We start from the raw sequence: 23,930 nt of genomic DNA on the forward strand, positions 1-23,930 counted from the left end.
GGTCGACGCGAAGTTAACTGTCATTGCATTGCCGCTCACCTGCTTTGTCGTGCTTAGAGTAGCAACATGTGTCATGCTTACCTCCCGTCGAGGTGACAGGGATCGGGAGCTTCGGGGTAGTGTCGGCACCAGGGACAGAGGCTACCAAAAATATTCCTCAATGTCCCACGGTCTTTCCTCAATATGGGGTCATGGGTCATTCGGCACGAACTCTCGCAGGCCCATTCATTGGTACGGGCACCGTCAGTAGACATTTTGGTAGCAGAGTGATCGTCGGTCGGCCGTTCGCAACACCTCCGTCTTCCTCAATGTACTTAGTGCGGACCTACACTGGTTCTTTCCAACGTCGGGAATACTGCAGCGTTGGGGTGTCCCGTTGAATTGGCATAATAATGGGCCGCCGTTTGGGTCGTTGTGCCATTCGGGCGTAAGTCACTTTCGGTTCGTCAGATGTCGCTTCGCTCGCAGAAGTCTCCGGTTGAAATGCCTGTTGAACTTCTTCCCGAACAATCTCGGCAATCCCAATAAAAGCCTTGGGTTGCCAAAGGCATGGTAGCGCTTTTTTGGACGAGGACAAAATAAAGAAAGACAAGACAGACACGAGCGCTGACTGCAACTATTTAGTTGTCTGTCTTGTCTTTCTTTCTTTTGTCCTCGTCCAAAAAAAGCGCTACCATGCCTTTGGCAACCCAAGACCAATACCAACTAGCCCAACATACAGCTTTGACAATAAAAGCCGGGCGACTGGTGACAGGAAGTAGCTTCCTCATCTCCTCCCGGACAGCATTTCGTATGATGTCGCGAATGGCTGGGAGGCTGGCGTCGAGGTTGCAGCTGGACGACAGTAATGGCGGGACGCTGGGGAGTTGTTGATAGTGACGGGCTCAAGCGTGCAGTGCACGTTCAATGTTGGAAGCCTTGGTGATAAACCCTTCGACTGTTGTCGGAGGCTTGCGGACAAGGCTGCCGAAGATGTTGTCCCTCACATAAGGGACATGAGGATTCTTTGCTTCTTGTCTTCTGTAGCATGAGGGTCGGCGCGGGCGCTTCATCAACATCCTCCACGAAGGCGGTGATGCTCTCGTTAGGGCCGTGCCGTGGACCGGATTGGGTATTCGGTCCTCTTTTGTCGATGCTGGCTGACGAACGTGCACTTCTGCTCGATCTTGCAAACTTCTCACGACGCTGAGAAGGATTCATGGTTCTCAAACCAGTGCCTGGCCGTTTCTTCCACAAGTCTAGGTTCAGCAGGTGCTGGTCGTCTGTCCGCCCACCGTGGCGGGCGACATGGTCATATTGTTCAATCCAGTCCTGGACGTCTTCATACACTTTGCCGCGAAAGGGCGTCGGAGTGCGAGGTGCGACGGGCATGAAAACAATGGTGGGAACGGACGCGGTTTGCGGCTACGGGTTTGTCATCGTTGGCGTAGTCCACCGGTTTTTCTGGAAGGAAACCGAATTCCGGTGGTTCTTTCTGGTAGCAGCAACTGACTCGGGTTTCAAGTGTTTCGTGGTGTGTTTGCGGGGTTCGCTCTTGTGGGACTCGCTCGTCTTGCGGTTTTTCTGCCGGGCTCGAGGTTGGACTTGGCTCACGCCCCGCCGGCGATGTAAGACGCGGGACAGCCCGCCACTTTTGTCCTGTTGTCGGGCAACTTGCGGAAGAGCCGCCAGGGTGCACACAAAGTGAAGGGCTAAGGGTAAAATACCCAGCACGTCCACCAGAACGTACGATGATGGCCGAGCATGGCCTGGAACTTTCCAGAATTGTAAAGAGTGATACAAGGACTGGACCAAGTATCCGTGACACTATAACAAACTGGCAAAAGAGAGTCAATCCTGACCAGTAAAGCTGCATTGCTTTAGCGGCGTTCCCTCCAAATAAGCATCCTCCTTCGGGGTTTTGACGACTGCCGTGGACGAACATAACTGAAATGGATGTGGGACCACTTTTCTGGTAATGAGCCGCAGCAGGCTGTCGCCGCGAAGCGGCGTGAACGGATGGGCTGGGTAGGTAACACTAAAGCCCCTCGATGTGTTTGCGTTTGTCTTGCAAGTAGCGTCAAATGCGCGAGTGCACGAGGCCCATGTCTCGAGCGGCCCTTGGAAGCAAATGGCGGCGCAGCACTGAAATGAGCGGGCCTTGGAAGCTAATGGCGGCGGAGCACCCGCTCATGGCACGTGTCTCGCGCGCTTCCACAACAATGGTTGGCGGTACTTGTAAAAAACGCTTTTGTCAAGGGGCTTTAGGTAACACGCGCCCCAGTGCAACAAGTGCTATGGAATATCCATGCAGCTTGCGATTCGCGTAATGAATGTTGATGAAACATATGTGTCGACGAAACATGCGGCAGACCAGCGGATTTAATACCAACTGCAACATCTGTGCTCTGTGAAAGTGCAGGTCAACACCGGGACAATTTAGGAAGCAGCCAAGCATCACCTAGCACGGCACAAGAATGACCAGCTTGAAAACAGCTCTTCGGTGCGCCGCACACCTGCGCTCCGTGAAAGTGCACGCCTCCGCCAGAACAATTTAGTAAACAGCACAGCATCATCTATCACGGCACGGGAACTACCAGTCCTCCGGTACGCCGCACAACCAAAGTGAGCCTTCGGCCATTTGAACGAAGCGGCACCACGATTACGCACTGCCAAACACGACTCACGCAATTTTTGTAGCTAAACTGTGTATTCAAATACATTACACACGCTTTACTGCAGACTTCAAAGTTTCCGATGGTCAACGAGAGCACAAAAACCTCGCGTAAAAATATATCCTTGCGATATCCGAATCAGTCCGTGGTGCGATTGTCTCTTTCGCAGCAATATCACCAGCAAAATGCATACCGTTCCTTCGTATTTCTACGTTATACCTTCGTGAGAGACCACGTTGAACTCTGAAGTTGCTTTCGACCAGCTTCATGTGACGGCTCCCGCATCTGAAATCAACTCGCTGAGACCAACGACAACGATCAACACATCCGACAAGCTCAGGCCGATGCTCCGGCCTAGCTGGGGCCACCAACTGCCTTGGCGCTGCCATCTTTCCTGTGACGTCACGTATTTGGTTTGGTCACGTTACGAGTAGTCACTTTTGCGTACAATTGCAGAGGCCTGTAGTGGGTTAACTCATAGAGTTATTATAATGTACGCTAGAGGTTCAACTGGCGCTAGTGTCTATGCGACTTCCGTGACGCAAATTGAAGCAGACAGCAACCAGTCTACTTTTGCGGTGCTCCTGTGCATTCCTATGGGAAAACGCGCGTGCATTTTGCCTCTTCGGCGAAAAATAACACGGAACACTTTGGTTATTTGGGTCGTACCGAAAAGTATACCTTGATTAACACTGTAAAAGTGTAATTGCTTTAGTTAGCGCATTTGTCTTCATCAGTGAAAGATGCTTAACTTCGCTACATTTCAGTCCAAAACGTGTTTTCCGCAGCGGGTGTGTAAAAACAAGCGACGGTTCAAAGCAAAATTGCAATCGAATGGAATATAGAGTGTGTTCAAGGTTCACCACCATTCCGGTGGCACTTATATATTGATAATATGCCAGTCCTGTCACTATATGAAAATGACCCCGTCGTGCATTAGCGAATAAAAACATTCAAGCCGTAGAGAATAAAGTCAGTGGGCTATAGAAGGTGTCTCTTCGTATTGTTTTCTCTGCCGGGCAGCTTTTATCGGGCACTTGGGCTCAAAGATTTCGAGCATGCGGGTGATATTTTGAACGTAGAACAAACATCTTCGCTCAGAGCAGAAAGAATAAAGGGTACTTATTTAAAATCGGAATAGATTACGTGGCGTTCAATTTATTTTGATCGTACATGCACGTGTCGATACTGATCCAGTGTTACTGCGTAGTTCTTGCCGTCTCCCTTACTTTCCAGATGTTCTTCGTTCGTTTGGCACGTGTATCCCTTATGCTGAAAAGCGCCGACGTCGTGTTCGCGCTAACAGTGTCCGAGAGTGCACATAAATACATGTACGAAGCCGTTTTAGCACCTTTTTTATTGCGATGAATTTGAAAGAAAAACGCCGTAACTGACCAATTTTTTCGTCAGCCTGACTGAGAAATGTTCTAAGCTACCTAGTACGTACGAATTATTCGGGATATTTGCTCTTATGATCGAGCGCAGGGAGAAAATGCACTCACTTTTTCGCATAGGAATGCATTACCGGAAGTCAGTTTTGGATTGGTTGCTGTCGGCTTCAATTTGCGTCAGCACACTAGCGCCACTTGAACCTCTAGCGTACATTATAATAACTCTATGGGTTACCTTCGAGTACAAACCGAAACCACGGTTTATCTGCCTCGTTGGTCTTGATCTTGTTTCTTGGTTGAGACCACGACGAGGTTTCTTCACTGGCTTCTTTTGATTTTTTTCCAATCTGTAATATAAAAGAAGACAAATATATGATTCCTTGTTCTTTCTTTATTCAGAGATTACCCTGCGGTGCCCAAGGGCGTTACAGCAGGGGGCTTACAATGCTGAAAAAAACACATCTTCATTCTCACTGCACACTTGCAGCTTCGACAGTCCATTTCACTCCCATATCGTTTTAACAAAAAAAAAAAGAGCTGGCGTTTATGCTCGTCCTGCCGAGTTACTCTCTAATTTTGAAAGCATAATGCTCCGTTCAGAAATATAATATGGTTCTTTTAAACAAATTTTACTGTTAATTCCAGTTTGTTTTTTGAAGTATCAAAAGCAAAAACTTTAAGCACAATTGTTTTACGACGGGCTGAGACAGGTTCGCGATTCAGTTCAGTCTTCATTTGAGTACAGCTGTCTCTCCGCCCGTACCGTCCCAGAACGAACCTAGCAGCTCTATATTGTATTTTTTCAAGTTTGTCTATTAATGTTTTTGTTCCGGGTCCCAGACGGCACAGGCTAGGGAGTGAACATTTTGAGCTTCGTTGAATAAAGTTCAGTGCCCTGCCAGCCTTTACAATCACGTCATCTACATGTGAATTCCATGAACAGTCAGTTGATATCGTGACACATGAGTATTTATACTTAGAGTCATTGTTTAGTCTATTGTTATTTATATAATACTGGGCTTCAAATTTCTTATTTTTAGTAAAGCACAAATGCACACGCTTTTTGAGATTTCAAGTCATTTTCCATGTAGAGCACCACGTAGTAATGCATTCTAAATCTTTTTGTAACTGGGTGGCATCATCTTTGTTATTAATATTTCTGTGCACCACACCATCATCGGCAAACAACCGAACACAAGATCAAATACCCAAGGAAATATCATTGATATATATTAAGAACAAAAGCGGCCCTAAGGCAGAGCCCTGTGGGACTCCCGTTGTAACATCAACCTATGCCGAACTTTTACCATTCACTAATACACACTGGCAACGCTCTAGCGAATAATTTTCGTGTGGTCTTCCTACGCAATACTGAAAAGGACTTCATTTTTTTTTTCAAAAATAAAAGTGAAGCGGAGTTACTTTTTAAAAGGGAACTGCGCCGATTTTTTTGTATTCTTCGATTTGGCTGGAAATCGGCAGAACACATGAATAGCCCTGTAAGTACTGATATCCGCAATATTTTATAAAAATAAATCATTTCCGTGTAGTTATGGAATTTCCAAGTTAGGCCAACCGCGAGGGTTCCATGAGACGACTCTTTACTGGCAACAATGAAAAATCGCTCCTTTTCCCTACCCGTGCATGTCACCGGCGGGAAGGCGGACGAGCGACTCGGGCAGCCGCGAAGCGGCTTTCCGGGCGCCAGCGATTGAGATTATTTTTTCCTAGCTTCAGGGTTGAAAGTTCCTTTGCAATGGGCAGCAATCTGTGCTCCGCGGTAGATTGCAGGAACAGTGCCGGGGAAAGCTTCTTCTTTACCCTTGGTTTCGTGGGAGAAACAAATGCGCTCGATGGCAGCAGTGGAGGCCGGCCACGTCAAGCTGCTTTCGCGCGAGCTGTGTGCCGGGAGAACTACAGTCACATAGAACGTTCTCGCTTATGCTCAGACTTAGCCTCCTCTATGCTCACAAAGCCTGCCAGTTCAATTACGGAGTCATAGAGTGCCCGGTCGCAGATTTGGAGCGTGAGGATCTGGTAGCACGGAGCATTTCTTGGGGAGTCTGGTATTAAGCGCACAGCGTTTGCAGCGGCGAGGACCCGAGACATGGTTTTCAAACCAGACGAGAAAAGAAGCGGTAGCCCAGGGAACGCGAGAAGCACGATCGGACATTCCATCGCTCGGGACAAGTCTGTTTCGGCGTCTCGCCGCAGCGGGGCGTCCGTTACATGACTCTTGTCTGTTGCTATACCTATTTAATTTTGGGCGGCCGCGTCACGTGACGATCTACCAGGCTTTGTCAGTATAGAGAAGGCTATGGCCCAGAACACTTTATAGCCACGTGCTGCAAGTTGGGTATCCTTCTGCAGCTGAAACGGCTTCAAGAGCGGTAAGCGCAGACTCAAGCCGGCTGTGGCCACTATAACATCCGTTCAAACAGGAGCGCTAACAATATCGTGAAGAAAAGCGAACATATTACACTCTTAGAAAAAAGGGTCAGTATAGTCCTCCCTAAAGGGAGGAACGCTCTTGACACATATGTTCCTTCAGAAAGGGAGAAACTTTCGTCCCTTAAGCAGGGGACGAAAAGTTCCTCCGTCGACTGCATCTCATTATGGCGGCCACGAATCGAGCAAATCGAGCTTGGTAAGGCTTAACGAGAACACTAAGTCTATTGCACGAAGCGAGAGGAGCAGGAAATAAAAACGTAACACGAGCTTTCCGCGAACTGTATTTATTTCCGAAGTTTCTTTACCCCTGCAGGTAAAGAAACTTCCGTTTCGAAAGCATGCAGTCACTCAGTCTTCTCATCGTCAGCACTGCGATGTTCAACGGAGACGACCGGCACTCAGTTCGCGCACTTTATGTCCTACCTTTGCTATTCCTCGAGCCACAATTCCTTCGTCAACCGTTGCGTCAACCGCACATCACGGAGGAGTGAAAATCATTCGCCCGCAAAACCAAAAGCCGCTCTCAAAAAAAAGCAAATCCGAAGCAACCTCTTGGCTTACCTCAGCACGGTAACACGAAATTATGGCGTAGCCGCGTAGCGTAAAAGGATGTTAAATCGCTTGCCACCAGATGGCAGGGTCAAGCAGAGTAATCGCACGTAGCTAGGCTAGGTGGCGCTAGGTACCGCCCAATTCATGTTTTACAAAAAAAAATATTTTTATTTCCTTACGCCACAATTGCGTTTCCTTTTCTTCGGAATCTCTAACACATGTACACACGTTGCGCACACTACAAACATCAGGTCAACATATATTGAACGCATACACAGGCATCGCACATACAAACATCAATACAACAGCACACTACCCCGATCACTACTACCGAGCCCTGCGTTTCCGTCTTTTATAGTGGTCGTTTTGAACGTACGGAATTTTTCGGTGACTCCCTAAGCAAAAAACAATATTCCGACCATGTTCATTTTTTTCCAGCAATGTCATACATCTGAGGCTATTTTTAATGGCTCAGGGGATGAATCTCTTATTAAAAAGAAGACGCTCGATCATGCCATAATTATTTGAAAGCCAATAAATCGAGCCGCTCCAATGTGGTTCCAAGCCATGAGTTTGTTTTCCCGCATGGCCCTTCGTAGCCAGTATTTATATTGTAGTGTTCGTTTTTCTATTTGTGCTGTTCGCGCAAAGCTGCAATTGCCGTCTTGAATTAATCTCTGTAGAGCGGATATCCACTCAGCTGGAAATGATGCTTCACGGGAACAGAAATCGCTTTTCGATCAACTTGAATGCAGTCAAAGCCGCGACTTGCGACAACTGTTAAGTGTACGGAGCTGCGCCGTTGCGAGCTCGAAAACTTCTAGCGCTCTCCCAGCGCGCCACTTAAAGGGCAGTTTCTACAGGAACCGTAATATATTTAAACAGTAAAATAAAGGATAGCGTTTTTTGTTTTTTTTTTTTCGATTTTGCCTGTCTTTTTTTTTATGCTAAACTTCCATTATAAATATACGTACTTTCCGTCATACTTTCGTAGTGTTGTCTTTTCCCCAGAGCGCAATCGCTGTCGGGGACCGACAGTCACATTGGCCACTGTACGATAGGAGCTTACCGTTCAGACCAGCGTTCCAACATGACTATCCACACGTCGATCGACTGCACCTAATCCCTCAAGTGGTTTTAAACTCTTTAATGTAAAGCGGAATATCATCCTGCGACACCCCGGCCCCTCCGATAACGGCCCGACCAGCGGCATCAATTCCCGACAGTTTACGTCATCTCATCTTGTTGTTACACCACTGATACGCGAACACACGGTCACATCGGCGATAATTCCAGTCTTCTGTTCACAACCCACAACACTGCCATCACGGGGTCCATATCACAAGAGCGAATGACATTTTAGCGAACGGCGACATTTGAGCGAATGGTCGTTTTAGCGAATAACGGGGGCGCGCGTTAACCCATCCGTCGCGCTGCGCTTTACGCCGCTTCGCGGCGACAGTCTACGGCAACTCATTACAAAAATATGAACTCACTTGGCCCACCCGAAAACGCCGCTTCGCGGCGTCCGACTATTCGCTAAAGTGTCGTTCGATGAAACGTGGGCGTTCGCTAAAACGTCATTCGATCAAGTGAGTGCCTCCCAGTCCCGCCATCACGATGTCGCTGACACGAAGAAATACAGAACCACGTTGACGATGTTGCTGACACGCAGAAGAATCACGTTGAACGCCGGTTGGCACTCGGCACGGGACAACGGAACCGAACTCAGCACGGAAGGCACCCAGGCAGCCGGCAGGAAAACCTGCCTTCCTTGGACGCAGTTCCCGCGATTTCCATAACGTCGAAAACGTCGAAACAGTTCTTCGTGGTTTCGCTGCTGTAGTTCCGCGTGTGTCCCGCAAATTGGAGACGGCCGTCCACTGATCTCAATGACAATTGCTGGATCGCGCTTGCCGCTCCCGCAAGTGAAGCCACCGGGCCTCACTCGCTTGGGATACGATTTGCCGTTTTTGCTAGCCTTTGCTGCGGTTTTCCAGCGTGCTGACGACACGTTTTCTACTCGTTCGTCGTCATTCGCCGAAGAAGTTTTTTGAAGACTCTGTGTATTGTTGAGACTTGCCGTTGTGAACACGTGGAAAAGTTTACGAAAGTGCAGTGTCGCAGGAAAAAGGCACAACGCGTCGAAAGGAAGGGCTGGCGGCGTGTTCAAAGCTTCCTTGGCACGCCGAAGTGCCGTGTCTCTGTGCCTTCGCGCGCTTGGATACCGACCAAGAACCGACGCCGTGTGAATGTGTTTAGCGAGTGCAATGTGCGTGAAGCCGTATCAAAAGGTACAACTCGTCGAAAACGTGTCGCCGGTGTCGCGGCGTGATCAAAGCTTCCTTGGCACGCCGAGTGATGCATCTTTGTGCCTTCGCACGCTTGGATACCGGTCAAGAATTGACGCCGCGCCAAAGTTCTGAACGTGTGTCGCGCGTAGATGCCTTTAGATCATTTATATATATCGGCCACGGAGTTCTGGATCGTCCAGCTGTTCCGGTGAGTTGCTATCAATAAAAGGGGGAGATCTGTACGTGTTCTTATGTACTATATTAACCATGGCTATGTCCCAAATCTACTCTAATAGATTCCGTGGGAGCACGAATAGGGCAACGTTGTGGAGCCAGGGGGGTTTTCGAAAGCAAAAGTACAAGACGGCGAGAATGAAAATCTTTGAAGCCCGGCCGATATGGTCGTGTGCAATCTGTTGACCAATTAGAATTAGGCGAGCCGCGCTCAAACGTCAAGTGCAATTAAGTAGGTTAATTATAAGCCAGCACTGATCAGTGATGAGGAGCTGTTGTGCACGGTATTGTGTAAATCGTCTAAGGACGAAAAAAAGACGTACCTTCTCCCCATCTTCCGTCGCTAGTGGACGCTGGATTAAGCTCGTTCCTAAACCGCGAGAGGAAAAGACGCTGATCCAGAGGCACAAACAGCTTCACGCACATTGCACTCGCTGAACGCATACACACGGCGTCAGTTCTTGGTCGGTATCCAAGCGTGCGAAGGCACAGGGACACGGCACTTCGGCGTGCCAAGGAAGCTTTGAACACGCCGCCAGCCCTTCCTTTCGCCGCGTTGTGCCTTTTTCCTGCGACACTGCACTTTCGTAAAATTTTCCACGTGTTCACAACGGCAAGTCTCAACAATACACTGAGTCTTCAAAAAACGTCTTCGGCGAATGACGACGAACGAGTAGAAAACGTGTCCACAGCACGCTGGAAAACCGCAGCAAAGGCTAGCAAAAACGGCAAATCGTATCCCAAGCGAGTGAAGCCCGGTGGCTTCACTTGCGCTGCAGCGAACAAGCGGGAAAGCGCGATCCAGCAATTGTCATAGAGATCAGTGCGGCCGTCTTACCCAGTGTATGTAGCGCTGCTGGCATTGCTCCGGAACTTCGCTGTTTCTAGCGGCTTCGTTAGCTCGTTTGATAAAATTAGTGGTAAAAACGTCAATGCAACCGAAATGTTCTGCACGTTTGGACTAGAAGACGGAATTACAGGCGGCCTTCGCTGCCGCTGAAGCTCAATCAACTCAGCATATATTTATTAAACAACGTGCGCGATGTGCTCGAAAAACGAAACCGAAAGAAGATGGGTCGGGAGGGCGAAAGCTTTCTCCGGTCTGCCTGGAGGAGGAAAACGTCTCGGAGAATAATAAGGACTTTAATTTTCCTTTCATCGGTCTGGGTTTGTTTATGTGTGTCTTGGTAAACAAAAATAATAAAAAAAAAACTTTACAAAAAAAAAAAAAAAAAAAACTTTTCTGGGGATCGAACCGTTGACCACTTGGTCAGTAGCGAGATGTTCTACCCCTGCGCCAACTGAACAAGGAGGAACTCGCCCTCCCCCTTTCATCTGAACTGTCGTTACTCCCTTCTCTGGGCAACTTGTCCGCAACAAGGAGGAACAGTCGCTTTTGCTACCTTTCTCCTCCCTTTTTTCTTAGAGTGTAGTACATATAGTCGACATTTGGCGCAGTCAAATTTGTTGTTCAAAATTGCTTCAGAGATTTTTTTTATTAATATTATTATCGAATCCAGTTTTGGCTACTCACGGAGTTCCACTCACGCGGCCGATCTGTTGAAGACGAGAAGTGAACCGTCAGTTCAAGTCTGAGTTTAGCCACGACTTTCGACACACTGTTCTTCGTGTCTGGTTTAATGAGAAGTTGTTGAGGCTCTGTTGAGCTCCATTAATAAACGATAGAGCCATTGCTTGGCTTGTCAAAAGGTATGTGTGCAATTTGCTCTCGCAGAAGAGGAGGTGAAAGTGTCCTTATTAATATTCTTTTGCGGAGAAATAATGCATAGGACTGAAAAGTTTTTAAAACTATAAAAATATTAATGTCCTCGAGGAGAAAGGCACGCAAATTTACAGCTGATAGAGGCTGTTCATAACCAAAACTTAATTAAACAAAGTAATATATAGAATTACCCCTTTTCGGTGTGCACGCGTAGTTGAATGATTGATCGCGTTAAATTCTACTCCGACAGTAAAAAAAAAAAAAAAAAAAGACTTGGTTCAACTTCGCGGGGGGGGGGGGGGGGGGGGCGGGGGAGAGGGTTTGTTAACTTATTTTTAATTAATCATTGTATGATGCATTTTTCTACTTTACGCAGTATTTCAAGCAAATATTTTTTTATTTGAAGATGAATAGAATATTTGAATTTTATATGCCTTTCATTGCACCTTCTGTATGGCAAGGTGTTTGCGGAGTTTTTTTTGTTTTTTTTCATTTTAGCACAATCTTTATAGAGAGTAACCTGCCATTCGGCTTACACGAATGCAGTTCATTCCCTTCTATGAATTTCAATGCTTACAAGTATGAAAGCCTGCAGGTCACAGCCCAGCACGCTCATGTTCGTCGTTTTGGAAGGCGAGCAAAGAACGCGAAACGCAAGGACGCTAAAAATGGCACCGACCAGAAGCACTTTTCTGGAATGGTCTATAGATATTTTGCTAAATAACTTAAGCACCAAGGAGGATATGCATACTACAAGTGTAGTTACACGTGCTATCGTCTGGAATAGTAACTTTCTTAAATGATTAAAACGAATGGCAAGTTCCTTCAGTTAAGACGAGCGCGTGGGGCAGCTGTACCCACATTCCGAGAATTCTCTATGGTAATGAATGAAAGGAAAACTCTAACCAAATATTGATACAGAGCTCGACGTTTCAAGGCCAGTTCGGCCCCTTGATCACGGGTGACTGTTTTTGTCCTTGTCGTCAGACAGTTTTTGTCCTCGTCAGACAGTCACCCGTGACTGTCTGACAAAAACAGTCAACCGTGATCAAGGGGCCGAACTGGCCTTGAAACTTCGGGCTCCGTATCAATTTTTGGTTAGAGTTTTCCTTTCATTCATTGTCATTCCTAACCAGGTGGATGTCCACCGAAAGGTTTACGTTTAATTCTCTATGGTGCTTAGGTAATTTGTTAAAAAATATATTGCGTGACTCTTCGGCACTTTCTCGTCAGAATTACTGTCAGCTTCTGATTGAAGGAGAACAGATTTGCTAGCGATTTCACGAAACTAGTGAGCCGCGACTTGAGCGTACCTTTTTGCAGAAACGTTTTTCTCAAAATCACAATTGCTTCCGTCTTTTTTTAATTTGTTTTACTTTCTCATGGTGTAGCACGTAGGCCAAGGCCATACTTTCTGCAAATAGGGATTATTGTCAACTGCAGATTGTGTTAACGCCCCTGTTTTCTCGCTGTTAGACGCAAGAAAGGTGGGCGCGAATAGACCGATCTCACCAAGAGTTGCGCGACGCCACCGCTGCCGCGGTGCATTTTGGTACCTGTAGTTCTCCCCAGTTTTCCGGCCGCGTCAATGCGCATTGTACGCCGGGCGTTTGGAAATTTTTGAGTTAGTACGAGGCTTTTGGCTGGGTGTTCACTCATGGTTTTCAATGGTGGCTTCACCTGTTGTATGCCACAATAACAGCACGAGTCAAAAAGGCCTCGGGTATTATGTCTTCCCGAAAGGAAGAAGCATGGCAAAGAAAGGTAAACAGAGCCGGAGAGAGCGGCAGAAAAAATAGTGTTTTACGATTTCTTTCGCGATTTGCTTCATAATTTATACTCACCCTATTGCACGTCAGCTAAAATCTGTAAGATTACAGGGCACGACACATAGAGCGTGCCGAAGTGTTCCGTACGCTAGAATCTTTCTGAGCATTCGCTCCGTAGCGGTCTATTCGTTGGTCTATCTCAAATAGGACCTCCGCACTGCTTTGCGGAGGCCGTTTTTAATACACTTCTCGCTCGATATATTTTGGTGGTTATAAATGTTATTGCGACGACATGTTTCAAGCACAACTCGGCTTCAAAGGATCAGGACAAACACACGCAAAAAAGAGCAGCGATTCCCGATATGCATCACTTGAAATAAAATTCTATACAAACGTGAAAACACCACATAATGCAATTTAGAAGTGCAACAACCGCCAAAAATGTAACAAACGAACCTCATCCATTTTGTGGTGGTCTATCAGGCTGACGTTACTGATTTATTCTGCATTAACACCAATCGAGACCGCAGAAAAAAGCTTCTCCCGTCGGCGACTGTTATGGAGCTTGCGTAAACGAAATAAAACTGAATAGAAACTGTACACGACAAATCATCTCTGCCCCAAGCTTTCAGGTATCTGGCATTGTTGCTTTTTGACAGATGCCAGTTGTTACGGCGTGCCAGGCATGGCCTTTCTGTAGATAATTTCTTCTTAGTGTGCAGGCTTCTCCCGCAGTTCATCTGTACCCTGCCGTACAGGCTGTCAACCAGAATGAAACAACTTTTAGAAGACTATTGCTCACCGAGAAAGTCTATTTAGCTCCTCTCACTTCATTGTTGATTAAACGTTATGCACGAAACTGAGCACTCCGAAGCTCAGTTTTTCACCAACACATTTGATGCCGTTCCGCGGTGCTACACCGAGCCGATGGTCCCTCGAATTTTCTTGTTATTTGCCACTGCACTAGAAGTTCGCTTATTTTCAACTTAATTGCGACGTCCGAGCAGCCGGAATTCTCCCGTAGTGGCGTCGTTGTTTTTTCCCGCGGCCGCAGTGGGACCACCGCGTGAACGGCAGTCGTCGTCTGTTTCTTCGTCACGAAGACGAAGAAACAGACGACGACGAAGCAGACGACAAAGCGATTCTAAAGCGATAAGACGATTGGAACTGCTTTTCTGCTCTTGCTGACAAACTAAGGCATCACAAACAACACAATCTTATGAAGTACAGACATGCAGGGGAATCCAAGCCGATACCGGGGCGTCCCAAACGATAATCTACGATGATGTACGCGCAGCGCTATTTAGCCGGGAAGCCGGCTCTATGGAAGCCGGAAAGGGATGAGTACAAGTAGCATGGCGGCGGCACCACTGCCGGAATGCGCGCGCCTGCGCAGTACGCTTGGTGACATCGGTCTATTGACGGCCGCGGGCCTCGCTGCCTGCCGGTGACGTCAGGTTTGGATGGCGGGGAAAACTGAGGAATAACTAGGGGGAACGATGTTTCGGTTTCGGCAGCGAACAAAATATTGCTCTTTTAATTAACTACAGTGACTCTGGTGGAACGAGATAGCATTTCGCTATCAGGAAGCCTTGCGCATTCATACGATGCCTTTCGATTAGGTGGCTAAAAAAATCGGCGGAGTTTCCCTTGCACGCATCCCGCTAGGATTCACTACAAAGTTTCCCGTAACCGATGGAAGCTTTCACTAAAATTGGGGAAAGATTTACTTACAGGAGTAAATCACGAAAAATGAGAAAATATTTTCCTGATACTCTGCATGCACACTTAAATAATACTTTATGTCACTGTGGCGCATATTTAGGCCGAATGAAGTGACGAATAGGTAAGCCAATTGTATTTTGTTTCCATTTCGAAGATATTTCAGTCGTAAGAAACGTAGGAATAGCCCAGAACGATTTTTAAATATTTTTGTGAAATGAGACTTGGAGATAATTTTTCCATAGAGAAAACCAGTTTTTATTTTTGTTCTTTTGACTCCAGGGTTTTCATATGTTCGTACTCTCAATTAATGAGCGCACCACCTTCTGGCACCTCTGTAGTGAATCTCAGCGCGCAACATTGAGAAACCGATGTTTGCTGGCCGTCCGAAGTGGGATCGAAGCGCTAGTGTACACGCTGTACAATCCTTTCGAACACTTTTGCAAAACCACATAACAGTGAAACATTACGGTAATTATGGACTAAGCTAGAAGCACCGGCTTTAAAAATAGCAACCATGAAAGAGACTTTTCAAAACTCAGGAAATTGTCCTTGCGCATGACAAATGCTAAAAATGTGCCTAATAATGGAGACAAAAAATTACATTTATTTTTATACCTAAGAAGGTATGCCATCAATTCCCGTCAATGATTTTGGTCTTAGTTCACTAATCCCTTCTAAAATATCCTCATCGTCTACAGTAAAAATTGAAAAAAAGCTTCTAAAAAATCAAGTCCAACGGGTTCACAAGTGGCATTCTGATTCACAAGGAAATAACAAGAATTAAAGAAGTCGGCAAAACCACTTTCTGTTTCGGCCGGCAAAATGTGCTAACCAGAATCCTGTCGGAGATTTTTGTTTTTTTTTTTCCAGGCAAGTGTTATTAAAGCGCCAGAATTGTTTAGGCTTTTTTTGTAAAACTGTAGTCGACGCTGCTTAGGTAGATAGAGTTACCTTAATCATACAGGTTTTCGACCAGACCACGATATACAGTATACTTAACTTCTGATGCCATAGGTCCAGACCTGTTTTCTTATACAGTTGGTGATATATATTTTTTTATTTTCATAAGGCTCTGTTCAAATCTCTTGAAAACAAATTGGAATTACGAGCAGGGAAAGTTCGCCGTTTTGAAACAAATGCTTCTATGGCATTCCTGATAATAGATGTAAATATTTCGGTCACAGACTTGACAACATGATCTCTTAAAACACTTGATCCGTCATAATGTTCCAGGAATTCATGCACGCTAGAATAATTTTCTAGAGAACAAGAATATAAAACCGACCTACATATAACACGTGTTCTGCATGATAAAGTGAATTTCGTAATAAACAGCGGGTGACAAATGTATGTTGTGACTAGATTGTTCACAGGCGGGATTGTTTCCTGAAGATGGGCGTTTGATAAGCACAGGCCAAGAACGTTTCCGCAAGAATTCACAGTACTCAAGGAGATGGTGAAAAAGTATATAAGGAAAGCAGGCAGTCGCCCTTTCTAGACGTCATGCGTGTTGTATAAGAACAATGTCAGTGGCCCAGTTAATTCCAGGCAAATTAAAATCGCCATAGATTTGGACACCAAACTTAGTGAAGTCAACCTCTTGCTGAGAGCCTTCGAAACGTTCAATGAATGCTACATCATCAAAAGGAGGAGGAGATTAATAATTACAAATTAAATAAATAAAATCATCGCTAAGAGGTAGTTTAACCGCAAAGCACGCCGCATATAATTTCGAATCCTCCCTTCGGTCACAATGAGCTGAAGACATAACCGAAACCATCCCTTCACCTCCTAGATTCGTACTTGTTATAGTGTAGTCCCTGTCCCGTCGAAGCACACGATAATTCGAAGGAAAATAGCTGTCAGAGAAGATCCCAGTACAAAAAAAAAAGTCTTAGTTAAACTATAGCAAGTCTGTTCAATAAAATATTCGGCATAAACTCAGCAGTCTCAACGTATATAAACTCTGATTCGGCAACATACGTTCGAGAGCTGTCTAGTTTGACGAAAAACGGATGAAAAATAGGACCCTCTGGCCACAGTTTTGGTTTGCTCAAGATGTCAAAACTGCTTCATCACCGGCAAGGGGAAAAATAATTACTAATTAAAATTTGTCTGTAACTTCCTAACAACCACATATATGCTGTCTAGGAAAGGTGCTGTAAGGCTCTTATTGCAAGACAGGGAAGTATTGTGATCCAACCTGGACACAAAGAGCGCCTTGGTGAGCGGTCAACAAGGCACAGCAAATACTTTTCATTACTGTTTTTTTTTTTTTTTTGGGGGGGGGGGGGGGTCTGGGGGAATACTATTTGAACAAATATTCACACCCTCCATGTATTGCAGAAAAAAGTACGCATTTTGGGCAATCCAATGTATGACAACCACACGGCACCAATATTCGAAAAATGAGGTGTTGTTTCAATAACAATGTTTTATGATTGCATTGACCGGCATTGACAAATACATAATGACAGGCATTTGCAAAAGCAACTACATAGAATTACCTAATTATATTTCAAATCATGTGGATGATCCAAGAAAGATAAAGGAAATGGTTTGTTAGACAGATATTTTTCCAGGCACAAACTGAATGAAATATGTTAATTACCCCAAGTGTTTTATTCATGACGCCGTCGGATCACTTAACTCATAAAGTATTCTTTATTTTTAATGTTGGTATTTATGCTCAACGTTTATGAACTTTCTTTATTGATAGCACCTGCTGTATATTCAAGTGTCATTTTGTTTGGTTTTTTACACATGGGCTGTACCTGCTATAATGGCGGTGCTTCGGAGATGCAGGTTTTTTTCTGTAAAAAAATCAGATGAATGAATAAATAAAAAATCTCCCTAACACACAAAACAGCTTTGGGTAACCTTAACAGTAATTTCCTCGCTCTTTCTTCTCTTAACTTAAAACGTCATTTGCATTCCCTACGCCATGCTTTTACCTGGACGGTCCTCCGCACCATAACGAACTATGGAAGTCAGATGATTATTTTCGGGGGCTACTTTTTCCGGCATTTCCCGAAAAGTGAAGACCCGCGAGCACAGTTGTTATCGGCACTCAATCTGCGCGAGCGCACGGGTAACCATAGCTTTGGTTTCATTGTTAAGAAAAATTTACCCCAAATAAAAATATCAGCTCTCCAATGTACAAAATTTTATTTTGACCATAAGAATTGGTATTGAAAGAGCTTCTCGCAAATATATAGCTCGCTGCTCGTCTCGTTAAGCTAGTTATACTTTTTTTTTACTGTGTACACAAAACATCTTCCCTCGTTTCTTGTGGTGTTTCTTTGTGTGAGTAAAGTACTGCTACTGCTGTTGCAGTAGGGGTGAGGAGGGCGCTCTGTCATGCAGCTCTTGCACTCCTTTTTTTCCCTCTTTCCTCCCTTCTTGTACGAGGAAGAACAAATAAAACTACATTGAATTAAATATTTATATTGTTTTAGTTCAGAAACAATGTTCAAAAAGTCTTGCCTAATCAAATGTTGCCAAACTTTTGAAGGTTCGCCGAAGTACTCAAACCTGCTGGTTCCACGACAAAAGTTTGTGATACCCCTGCTTTATTCACCCCGGTTGGCCACATTCTTCCCATCTTTCTCTACACTTTTTCTTCTTAAAGGTGTATGGTAACGAAATGACGTAACCTCGAGCTTTCTATCTCTGGCTTCAAAGTCCGCCAGCGAGTAGCGCAATGCGTGTCGCTCTCGTGATGTCAAGAGTTCCTGCACGGTCAAGGCTAGTGTAGTTGCGAGCGTTGCCACTTGGTGGCGTCAACCTGTGTCAATCTCGCCTAGTAGTAATATCCGAGGACTGTACGTCTTATAGCCTATACATAGCTTGCCCGTCGCGTCATTCGCGGCCATCACGGTATTTTGTGTGCCACGAGGGTTCGCTTCGCCGTGTTAATTTCACACAGCAAGAGAATCAGCCAGTAGAAATAAACGTCACTACGCGGCAATGGCGACACCTGCAAGTTATATACTTACTGGGTGCCATATTTGAGCGCGTTATTCACAGCGCATCCTGGAGCGGGTGTGGGAAAGGGGGGCGGGGGGGAAGGGGAGATCCCCGCATCCTGCGGTCAAGCTCCTACCTATCGTTTGCGGAGAACGGCGATCGTGATGGTGTGGAATGAACGTTGCGGAAGCGTTGTGGAACCTCTAATATATACAAAGTAGTTAAAGTGAACTAGAAGAGAAGTAGGGAGCTCAGCGTTAACTCACAGCTGCCGCACTTCGTGTCGACGGCACGAGAGGGCGCCCCTAAAGCATGGGTTGTAGTGGAGCATGCTTCGCACTGCATTTGTTGCGTTGTCGTCGTAGTCGATGCGGCACTGCACTTCATTTTACATAAGCGACAGATAACACGGGGGAAAGATCTGAACGGGAGCCAGTTTGTGCAGTCAAACCGCCAAGCCAAACGTGCTCACCGAAGGCCCTTAGAACGCTCGTATCCTCCAGCTCATGCTATAGTAGCGCCGCAGCGTACATCCTGGACCTTTCCACGCTCGCCGCTTCACAGTAATGCACGGCGCGCGTCTGCGCCTGATCTCACTACCCCTCATCTAGTTCACTCTAGCGTAGTCAACTCGTTAGTCTTCTCCATCAAGTTACATTCAGTGCTAAGTAACTCCATGAGCGAGTCACATTGCCGAGAAGTGGCGCTGCTTCTGAGAATACCACGACGTGGCGCCATTTCAACGGAGCCTTACGGACTGCCAGCAGGGCACAATCTTGAAAGATGCTAATTCGTTTAAAAATAAGTTTTCTTCACTTCTCTGCCGGCAGCCCAAAAACAGTAGTCAAGACTACTGTTTCTGATCCGCCGGCACGACATTGTGGGGATTGTGATCCCTCAACATTCTGTCGCGTCAGCGTTTTGGCGCGCCGTGGCGGCCGCGCCGACGTAGCGAGAGGTGGCGCTGCTTACCACTGTGAGTGGCATCCTCCTCTCCCCCTTTGGGGCGACTTCCGTAACGAACCTCCGCACAAAGGAGATCGACGTGTCGCTCCTTGATTGGCCACTTCGCCCCCGCCGTTATCTTAAAACCAGCGGACAGCAGGATCTCGCGGCTGTTCTTCCTGGGATTCGGCGGCGGCGGCAACGGGGAACCGTCCGGCGCACCGGTGAGCGTTTACCCCGTCCTTTGTACCTTTGTGAACGACCGTTCGGCCGTGGGCGATCTCCACACCGACGGCGTTCACCAGCTTTAGCCGCTGTGTTCTCGTTATTTGTTTCATTGTAAATAAACAGAGTTTATCACCGTTATTAACGTGACTGGTGTGTGTTTGCGCTCAACGAGCAGCATGCCACGCGAGTACGAACCCGCTTCGCGGTAGAGCGTCTCGCCGCGAACGTGGCACTCCCAAAGGCAGGGGCCCCAAGGAGAACCACAATTTGGCTCCCAACGTGAGGCGAGGAGGAAGCCACTCACAGTGGTAAGCAGCGCCACCTCTCGCTACATCGGCGCGGCCGACACGGCGCGCCAAAACGCTGACGCGACAGAATGTTGAGGGATCACAATCCCCACAACACAGACCACAACTAAGTAAGAAAAGAAATCGAAACATTTCGCTTCCTTCCACCTTTGAACCGAAATTTGGATACCGCAAACTAAACTCGCAGAAGCGTTGAACGGGACGATACAAACTTAAAAACATCACTCAGATATCGATATTTCAAACTTACGTCTAACGCCTGTATTTTCGAAAAAGAAGGGCGCGATCAAGCGAGGACTATGACGTCACGATCCTCTTAGAACAGTTGAGAATAAAAGGAAGCTGTCTCGTTTCTCTCCTCCTCGCTTCGGTTCACCAGCTCGAGAGAACGAAGCGAGGAGAAAGAATAAGAATCGTGATGTCACATGTCTAGTCGGCCTCGTCGGCCGTGTTCCATCGCACATTTCTTTTTTTTTTTTTTTTTAATACGGCTTTCCGTTAGAGATATCGCTGCTTGGGTGGTGCTTTGGGGTTTTGCAGCGTCCCGCCTATCGCTGCAGCCTTGTTTTGTGAGCTCGAAATTTCGGTTTAGTATCCCCTTAAATCTCACCGCCACCGACGCTACGATCGAATGGAGCCAATCAGAAAGCGCTAAAAGTGCGTCGGCGCGGTGCACGTCGTCTGAGTTCGGTTCCTACAACGAGGTAGAGGCGCTTGAAGCGATAAACTGGTATCCCGTTCACCAGGCAAAAGCGCTCCCCCACCCCCCTGGCTGCCGCCATGTTGACCACTAGAAACGTGACCGTACCGATTCCGGAGGCTTTCACGCAAAATTGAGCCGAGATTTGTATTGCAATCTCTGCAAAAAACAAACACGATAAACTATTTTTTTCAATACTTCAAGCCCCAGATATCAGTGTCTAGCTTCGATCAAATCTGAAAATACAGAACCGTGGCTGATGGCCTTTAGAGAAGTCTATTCGAAGCTGCCCGAGTTTTTGTCATAAAAGCACATTTTTGGACTTAAAACGAACGTATCATAACTTATCTCGTCGGTACTGCCATTAAATATCAATAAGCAATTATCTGTGCGCGGTACTTCGTTAAATTTTAGACGTAAAACTATAAGGTCAAGTGTGTAGTCGTTCAAAGTGCTCAACATGGAGGCGGGGGGTAACTTTTATCTGCAAGTTTGTAGCTCTAAGCCCGTCTGACTCGTTGGTTTCCTACTACCGACTAAACCAATGACGCGCAGTGAATGCGCCGCGATAGCGCGCTATTTTCTGTGCGTGCTTGGTTTGGACTCCAGTAACGCCAAAAGGGCATCGTCGCGGCGCACTTTATTTCTGTCTCTTTCCTGCGGTAGTAATAGTAGTATTACTAGCACCCGTTGCAGGTGAAAATGGGGGGGGGGGGGGAGAATTTTTTCACCCCACAACGCGTACTAATATTGCTACTACCGCCGGAATGAGACAGAAATACGCAGCGCCGCGACGATGCCCTTTGGGTGCTCACTGAAGTGGCTCCATCGGATCGAAACGTGGACTGCGGTCGGACTTCGTGTGAAATGGATTAGGCCAAAGTTCAGCGCATTGGCGATTAACGGAGAGAAAAAGCTCTATCCTGTATCAAAAGCTATCTAATCGCGGGAAGGCGCGCTTCGTCGGGCGACAGCTGAGCCTCTCTCTATTTGCGCACTCCTCGATGGCCGAATAAAAGGTTCCGTGTCTGGGGCAAGTCGAACTTCCAATCTCGTCGGCCACTACAAGATACTACCTCGTCGTCGATGATGAATGCTTCGGGTCTGGCTACTGCGCTGCTGACGCTCCTAGTTCCCGGTGGGTTCCACTGCGTGTCGATAGCGTGACCGTGTCGTCGTGATTATCTTTGTTGCCACGGGAGCGTGCCATAGTGATTTACAAACATTTTCTTTTGCTACAAATACTAGTTACTTAAAATGTCTGCACTTATGTCCACATTCTCAACAGACTCCCCCTGTAACTGAGTACTCTTGTACCACCTGTATGGCAGCCTATCCATGCCCTCCTGAAATCTTTTTGCGCGAGTGCCTCACGCGCACGCATGAACAAATGCTTCCAGCTTAATAATGCCCACGAAATGGCGTCCTAGCGGGGGGTTTCTGATTGCACCCGACAGGTGATAACCACTGGGCGCGCGGTCAGGCCATACCTATGCGCGACCAAACGTCCGAATGGTCGTACGACGCGCCAAACAGAAGGTCGAACACGATTAGACGCCGGCCAATCACTGCCTCGCTTAAATGCAGGCGACTCAGTCAGTGACCGGTACCCGACAGGGTTCGGCCCTCTTTTTGGCACGTCGTTCGACAAGTCAGACGTTTGGTAGTGCAAGGATATGGCCTGATTTGGCGCCCGGTTGTTATCACCCGTTGTGTGCAATGAAAAAAAAAACTTCGAGGACGCTATTTTGTGATCATTTAAAAGACGGAAGCAGCTGTCCAGGCGTGGAAGTGAGGCACTCTCGAAAAGTATTTCCAGCAGGCCATGGAGAGGCTGCCACACAGGGGCGCGCAAGGGCATTGGGCTACAGAGTCAGGGTGTATGGAAGGTGGCGATATTGCAAATTGTAAATCAGTTGTTTATTGTAAATCAATATGGTACGCCTTCTTTCAGCGCTCTACACATTAGAACCGTCATTATTCTACTTACGAGTACACGTGTACGTTGGTGTATCGGCGACAAGATGTTTCAGTGGCTCCCTCTTCGGTTTTTTTCTGTGACGTCATGGTCAAAACTATCTGCAAGCTATAAAGCACAGTTTTGACGGTGTACGTGCAAAACATGCTGCAAGCTTGGAGTCATTGCTTTCGTAAACCAACACCGTCAGTGTTAGAAGTCGAACATTCCTATTTCCGCCTATAAAAGCCGAATTAGTCCTACTCTAAACATCATAGCACTTTTGGTCGCGCATGTCGTCGGATGGATGGATAGATGTTAATGGTTATACCTTTTATAACGAGCGGTAGCTTGCGCCACCTAGCCTAAGCCTAAAAAGACAAAAACATGATTCCTCCCGCCCTTTTCAGACCAATTTTCTCCCCCTAACTATCACCAGGCTGTGTGGGATATCACCACAATGACCTTCGGGGAATAGGGAAAAAAAAAAAATCACCCCCCTGCCTCCTCCTCCCGTTGAGGGAATCGCCACTTTTCCTCTGGTCAAACCTTGTCGGCGTTACCCCAGCACCGGACCCATTGGAAGACAGGTTGAGTCTTTGGGCCGGAGCCACGCGGGAGAGAGTCCCAATTTTCCTCTGTCCCACCTGTCGTCAGCTGTGCTAGCTAGTCGTCCATCATTTAATTTTCCCTAGATAATTTCCACCAATCTTCTAATCGCCTCTTTGTCACTGTAATCGTTTTCTCTTCCGTCCTTCCATCGTCGCCAATAAAACCCAGGGCCCCGGCCAAACCCGTTGCCCCTTCAGGGAGGGCAAGGCGAAGTCCTGTGCACTTCAAAACCAAGTGCTTTAGTGTCTCGCTATCATTATGGCAGGCGGAACATAATGTGTCTGTCTCCTGAACTTTAGCGCTATACGTCCTCGTCCTCAAAACTCTCGTTCTCGCCTCGAACAGCAAAGCACTTCTCAGTGAATTGTCAAACACTTTTTCTTTCTCATGTCCTGCTTTCGTGACCTGTACACTGCTA

Source organism: Ixodes scapularis, unplaced genomic scaffold (genome assembly GCF_016920785.2).
Source record: "Ixodes scapularis isolate PalLabHiFi unplaced genomic scaffold, ASM1692078v2 PGA_scaffold11__112_contigs__length_91849675, whole genome shotgun sequence".
Classification (NCBI taxonomy): Eukaryota; Metazoa; Arthropoda; class Arachnida; order Ixodida; family Ixodidae; genus Ixodes; species Ixodes scapularis.